Source organism: Palaemon carinicauda, chromosome 21 (genome assembly GCF_036898095.1).
Source record: "Palaemon carinicauda isolate YSFRI2023 chromosome 21, ASM3689809v2, whole genome shotgun sequence".
In the NCBI taxonomy this organism is placed as follows: Eukaryota; Metazoa; Arthropoda; class Malacostraca; order Decapoda; family Palaemonidae; genus Palaemon; species Palaemon carinicauda.
Genome location: NC_090745.1, coordinates 28369594 through 28377093, shown reverse-complemented (window position 1 = coordinate 28377093; position 7500 = coordinate 28369594). Strand labels below are relative to the sequence as shown.

The following is a 7500-nucleotide window of genomic DNA, read 5'->3' as shown; positions in this document are numbered from 1 at the left end:
GGGATCTTTTTTTCGACTTATTGATAATGCTGCAGAAATCTGCAGTAGATTGATAGTTTCGTTTACTGAGAGATCCGAATAATGAGCGCGCGTTGTGGAATATATTGGAGATGATTGACATTCAGTAATTAAGCAGTTTAGTTTTCCTAATGAAATACTTATTGATGGATTGGCGTTTCCAATGAACCCTCCAGTTTTCATATTATAATTTAATAAATTCTATAGAATTAATTTATGAAGGGAAAGGGTGGGTGGAATAAAATGTTTTGACCCTTAGGGTAGACCTGCAAAAGGGTTACGCACTCATATACGCAGTCTTTTTTTAATGTAGAGTGGAAGCCATGGCTTAGATCTCTTTCAGGTTCTTCTCTGCCGAATGTCAACACATTCGGAGGATATTACTGGCCTGGGGGGAGACCTCTCTCTCTCTCCTCTCTCTCTCTCTCTCTCTCTCTCTCTGTGACTTTATTGGCTAGAAGTTTAATTATTATATTGTGTTTTAACGCAAGGAAGGAATTGTAGTGTGGTTATCCCTTAGGTGGTAAACAGCTTCGCGATAAATAACTGAAGGTAAAAGGTCCTGGGAGATTGTACTATATATATATATATATATATATAAATGTGTGTATGTGTGTTTGTATATTTTTATATAATATACACACACACACACACACATATATATATATATATATATATATTTCACATGGTCCTAAACAAATATAAAATATATTGGTGAGAACCTATAAGCCCAATGACCTCATTTGTTTGGATCCATTTCAGTTTTAATCACTTCTCCCCTCATGATCAATTCGGAATTCATATTTGCATATGAAGCCATTCTTTGTCTTTTTGTTTCGATACCTTTTTCATTCTTTTTAAGGATGTACCCTGTTTGGGATAGTGCCGCCAGTGCACCTCACGTGGTGTACTGTTGGCATTATTTAAGGGTCTTTTCAGCATTCCTTCAATTATTATCTTCCCTTACTTTATATCCTTCTACTTAAACTTGGTTCTCTCTTCTTTCTGTTAGTTTGCTTTCCAACTTCTTATAGATTTTACTTCGTAGTGGGACTTATAGGTCCACTTGCATTAACGGGCTGAATGGAGTAATAGGCCTCACCGCCAGGCTATGTAGCCCTATTTTTTTTATTACCCAGACAGACTTTATAACATATAAAACTCTTCCAGAGGCCTAAAATCGCTCTCAGATCTTTACTTAGAGAGCCTTTATAACATCTTTTCCTTTTCTTTCTCAAACTTATTCGTTTTAAGAAAGTAAGAATATCGTTTATGTGCCTTTTTCCCTGTTTTATATCTCGCTTTACCCTTTCATAAAAGGTATAGTAACTCAATTTTTCTCGATTAAGCAATATTAGAACTTTTTTTCCGTCTTCAGATTTAACGAGAATCAATCAAATCTCATTTTTGTCAGTATTCTAGGCATCCATATTTCTTCGCATTTCTCGTGGTAGAGATCACTTTACGTTATCCATACAGATGTTTTTTTTTTTCTGTTTTTTTTAAGCATAGTCCTTCACCTACAACCCCCCATCAAATGAAATCCAGTCTCGCGACTTTTTAACAGCTATTAACGTTGTGACTAATGCAGCAACCATTTCTTGCTAGTTGTGATGACTCCGCTTTGTCGCGGATAAATACCTTTCCCTCCATATATCGAAAATAATTTTCTGAAAAAATAAAAAAAAATCCTAGCGATAAGAAGTATTTTTTTTTTTTTTTTTTTTAGATATCTTTGTGTTTTAAGGTTTAAATAGATTTAAATTTTATGCAAGTCCTAAAGGAAGATATTGTTCCCTTCTTAAGAAATCATTTCTATTTCTGGTATTAGTTACATTTATTTTTTTTCCATCGATGAATACGTTCCATTATGTGAATTTCCAGAATTATTTCAATATTTCCAATTGTTAATACTTTTTCTCTCTCTCATAAAAGCCTTTCACACATCCAGTGACGTTTTCAGGTTCCTATTCATTCTTTATTCTTTTCATTGTTTACCAGAAGTTTTATTATCTGTTTCTTTTATATCGCTCTCCGGATCCTTTCTTTTCTTCCATGATATCGTATGTCTTTTTTAATATATTTATTTAATGTTCTATTTATTTTACACTCCTGAATTGTTAATTCCTTTTTAGCTACCCGAATTAGTCTCCTTTATATTTGATATCATTTTATTCTTATATTCAGACATGATGACATTACTAGGGATTTTCTCAAGCTTCTCATTTATTATTTCCACTTCTGTGCCTTTAACTCTTACCCATATTTTAGTCGTTATATATATATATATATATATATATATATTATATAATATATATATATATATATATATATATATATATATATATATATATATTATAAATAGCTGTTTGAGGACAAAAACCTCCGACATGTCCTCAGTCTGGAATTAGGTCATTTTCAACATCACGTTCGCCAGTGCAGATTGGGGATGGTGGAAGACTTAGAAGACTTAAGCCTGATCACTCACAGCACAACAACCTAGTATTCGCAGCCTTCACTAGTACAACTTTGCTGATCATGGCGATGCACAAACTCTTTCACCACTTAAAGGATTCCCCACTCAGAAAGAGATCACACACACACACACACACACACACACACACACACATATATATATATATATATATATATATATATATATATATATATATATATGTGTGTGTGTGTGTGTGTGTGTGTGTGTGTGTGTGTGTGTGTGTGTGTGTGTGTGGTGTTTCAGTCAAACCTCATTTATGAAAGAATTGTAAACCTATGTCAATGATCTCTTGATAAAGACAGTTTTTTCGATACAGTCGTCGTTTCTTCAACCAAAGTCTTACTGTTGATAACATTAAGGCAATCAATCACATTCAATTAATATGCATACACACACACACACACATATATATATATATATACATATATATATATATATATATATATATATATATATATATATATATATATATATATATATATATATATATGTGTGTGTGTGTGTGTTTATGTATGTATATTTGTATGTATGCATGTATGTATGTGTGGGGAATCGGAAATTAATATCAAATACTCAATTGAATAAGACTTTTTATGCCACACATTGTCTACGTGTACTTCGGAAAAATATATTTAACGATAAACAAATCCTAAAGATAAAAAAAGGAAGCTTGAATGACGTGGCAGACGATGTGAGCGGTTGTACAAACAGCGGTTCATAAACTCATTAGTAAAATCTCCTCATGCGCCTCTTCCCACCTGAAACTGGCTACATTATTCTCAATTGTGATTGGTTGTTCGTGTTGACCAGCTTCATAAGTCATGCTCTTCTGTGATTGGTTGTTCGTGTTGACCAGCTTCATAAGTCATGCTCTTCTGTGATTGGTTGTTGCTTGTGTTTAAGATTGCTTGCTTCATAAAATGGCTTGCTTTGAATTAATACATTGTGGTAGCGGTGTAATATCTATACATCCTTCAAGTAAATAACTTTTAAGCGCAAAATTATACCAGAATAGAGCGTCACTCAGTAGAGTGCAGATCTCCACCGTGGAAGATTATTTCTCGACCTTTTGCTCGACCTTGGCCTAAACCTTTGACCTTAACATGTATTAATTGGCGTGTATTTTCCTACAGTCAAATATGAACCAAGTTTGAAGTCTGTGACAACGATGTCCAAACTTATGGCTGATTACATGATATAGAAGTTTTGTTCGTCCGTGACTTTGACCTTTGCCCTTCCAAAATTTAATCATTTCTAACTCTTTACACAACAGTTTAAAATTATTATTATTACTTTATGATTAAAATTTTGGTCGTATGGTTGATGACCGGAATTTGACCGTTTCCTTGACTTTGACCCTCAACCTTAACATGTATTAATTGACATACATTTCCATACGCTTAAATATAAACCAAGTTTGAAGTCTCTGTGACAACGATGTCCAAACTTATGGCTGATTACGTGAATTGGACCTTTTGCTTGACTGTGACCTTGACCTTCCTAAATGTAATTATTTCCAGCTTTTTACAGAATAGTTAATCTCTGCAAGTTTCATTACTCTACGTAATGTTTGTTTGTTCACTAACAAACTTGCACAAATAAATACACAAACAGAGAGGGAAACATAACCTTCTTCCAACTTTGTTGGCAGATGTAATAAGAACTTGAAATTTTAATGGAGTGTTAGTTTAATAGATACGAAGTTTGTTTATAGGAAATAATCCATCTGAATATGATCTGATACACGTTTAAAATAGAAAATAAAATAGGTACTTAATTAATGCTGGTAGATTTTTCTCTTTTTACCAGCTCCCAAGGCTACGTATTCTACGACTGCTTCTGCGGTAACACCTTCCTCACTATTATTATTATTATTATTATTATTATTATTATTATTATTATTATTATTATTATTTATTATTAATAAAAAATTATTGTTATTATTATTATTATTATTGATCAAAAATTATTATTATTATTATTATTATTATTATTATTATTATTATTATTATTATTATTATTATTATTATATGCTTAGCTACAACCCTAGTTGGAAAAGCAGAATGGAATAAGCACGAGGGCACCAACAGGGAAAATAGCCCAATGAGGAAAGGAAATAAGGAAACTACAAGTAAAGTAATTAACAATTAATATAAAATATTTTAAGAACTGTAACAACATTAAAATAAATGTTTCATATATAAACTAAAAAAACATTTAAAAAATACAAGAGGAAAAGTAATAAGATAGAATAGTGTGCCCAGATGTACCCTCAAGCAAGAGAACTCTACCCCAAGACAGTGAAAGTATTACTGCTACAATAATACTATGACACAGACTCGTCCATTAATTAATGCTATTTGGATTAGGTTTGATGAAGAAAAGGTAACTTTCCTTAGTTAGCTATTTCTTAATTCTTTCATGTCTGTAAGTGAATACCCACTCCGCTCTCTCTCTCTCTCTCTCTCTCTCTCTCTCTCTCTCTCTCTCTCTCTCTCTCTCTCTCTCTCTCTCTCTCTCTCTCTTTGTATTCTAAAAAGGAAAATGTAACTTGTTTATACTAGTTCAATCTCTTCTGATATTTTAGTGTATAAATAGATACCCCTCTCTCTCTCTCTCTCTCTCTCTCTCTCTCTCTCTCATCTCTCTCTCTCTCTCTCTCTCTCTCTCTCTCTCTCTCTCTCTCTCTGTTTCTAAAACAAAAACAGAGGATTCACGCCGGAAAACCTGAAGAAACTGCGAAAATACGAAAATCATTTGTATTTCAAAAGTTTTCATTTATCTATATTTGATAATTTCAGAGCCTCCGATTATTTTTGAACTTGAAAATTTTAATTTTCACCGCCACAGCCTTTATATTAAAGCGTAATTCCATCATTCAGCCAATGTAGTCCTGACGCCACTCAATAACCTCCTCGAGAAGATGAGTCTTCACGGAGACACCGAATATGGAATGGAGTAAAGTAAATACAGTTTTCCCGTTATCCTGAAGACTTACTGAGGATCAGTTTGTCCGAAGAGATCCTGTCTTCGCTTCTTTGGACGCTATTGCGGGGAATAGCTTCTCATTATAAACGTGAATTAACAAGCTCAAGTACCGCATTTAGAAGTGGCAAGTCCTGCATAACCTGGATGAAAGAGCTGAGAATTCTTCACTGGAAAGAAAACGCTGAAGCCGCGAGACTTCCTGCGGAATCCTAAAGCCAAGAATTCCTGGAGAATCCTAAAGCCATAAGCCTTATTAGCTGTTGTGGGGATTGAGACCGTTCCAGCTGAACTGGTCTTATGGATCAACGTAGTTTTCGTGTAAAATTTGTGAGGGGGAATAGCAAGAAAGCCTCACATTCTAAGCTGCGCTGCAAGCAAGACTAATTTTGAAACTGCATCAACCCCATCTCAACCGTGGAATCTTGAAGCTCCATCGTAGAATGCAGAAAAGAAAACATGACGATCTGAATGGGAGTTGCAGAAACGTCTTCACTGGAAAGACATCATTGCCAACTCGAGAGATTTTGTCTTACCGGAAGACGCCGTTCCAAGTGAAATCGAATCGGAAATAACCGCAGATCCAAACCTAAACTTTTGACCCGGCGAGCTTTGTATTAGAGATGGCGTTCCTGAATAACAGACTTCATTCCCGGTGAAGAATGTATTCTAATTTTCGGCGAAGAGTCAATTGAAAAAGTAATTTGAAATAACTGTTGACCCCAAATAATAAATGGATAAAAGTAAATGTAATTTTCTTATCCTAAAAACTAACTGGAGCTCAGTATGTCCGGAGATATGTATATATATATATATATATATATATATATATATATATATATATATATATATATATATATATATATATATATATATATATATATGTGTGTGTGTGTGTGTGTGTGTGTGTGTGTGTGTGTGTGTGTGTGTGTGTGTGTGTAAATGTATTGTGCTCGATATTTCAAACACAAATTAGGAAACAAAATCGAAAATCTTTAGTCAGATCGCAGCGGTCTCCGGGAACTATGAATGTCTTCACAGTTTCGTTGTGAAGACACTCAGGAGACTCCTGTTATGACTCCGACCAGAACGCTGGGATTTTTTTAAAATTATAGTTGGTGATGGCCTGAAAGAAGTAAGATTGAATATGGATAGTTTTACACGTTATTGTTATTGTTGTGCATGTTTGGATGCTAAAGTCGTTTCTGAAATGGAACGGAATCTTAAGGATCTTATTGGAGCTTTGAAAGAGAAGCTTTTATGTTGTTCCGTCATGGATTCCGGAACATTTATTTTGCATGCAAGAGGAATGTCTGAGAATGAATCACGGTCCTTAAATGACCTAAAGGAAGGAATCGTCAAAGGTATGGTGGAAGAGAGAAAACTTGATAATAACAACCGTTGAACAAGGTTTAATTGATGAATACGAATCTATTTTGAAGAGACATGGAGGAATGAGAGAATTCCTATACAAGGAATAAAAGATGAACTAAATAAATGGCTGAGGTATTCGAGGGAAAAGTTGATATCGTAACAAACTTGATGTGGAAGAATATGTGGCATTGTGAGAAATTCTGAAGAGAGATGCTAAGGTCTCGGCCTTAGCTAAAATACCAGAAATACTGGTATTCAAAAGATCACAGGAGACATGAATAGTTGATGAACTCGCTCAAGAGTGCGAGAATGAGTTGAAAAGGGAACATGGAAGAAGAAAACAAGCCCAGTAGAAGTTGAAAAAGGCCCAGTAAAAGAACTTAAACAGCCTTTTGAGGGTACTGGAAATACTGAAAATGTGATTATGAAACTAATGAATGTGGAAGAATATGTAGTACTAAGAGAAATTCTAAGAAAAGATGATAAAGACTCAGTCTTAGCTAGAATACGAGAAATACTTGAATACGAAAGATCACAACAGGCAGGCATAGTTGACGAACTCATTCAAAAGTACGAGAATATGATAAAAGGGAAAAAGGAATATGGAAGAAAATAAGACAAGTAGA

At 34.0% G+C, this 7500-nt stretch overlaps 1 protein-coding gene across 3 annotated transcripts in view; it reads left to right on the top strand.

The window, feature by feature from the left end:
- Window positions 1-7500, top strand: part of LOC137615243 (excitatory amino acid transporter 3-like) — a 1014688-nt gene that overhangs the window by 733230 nt on the left and 273958 nt on the right. The window lies entirely within an intron of this gene.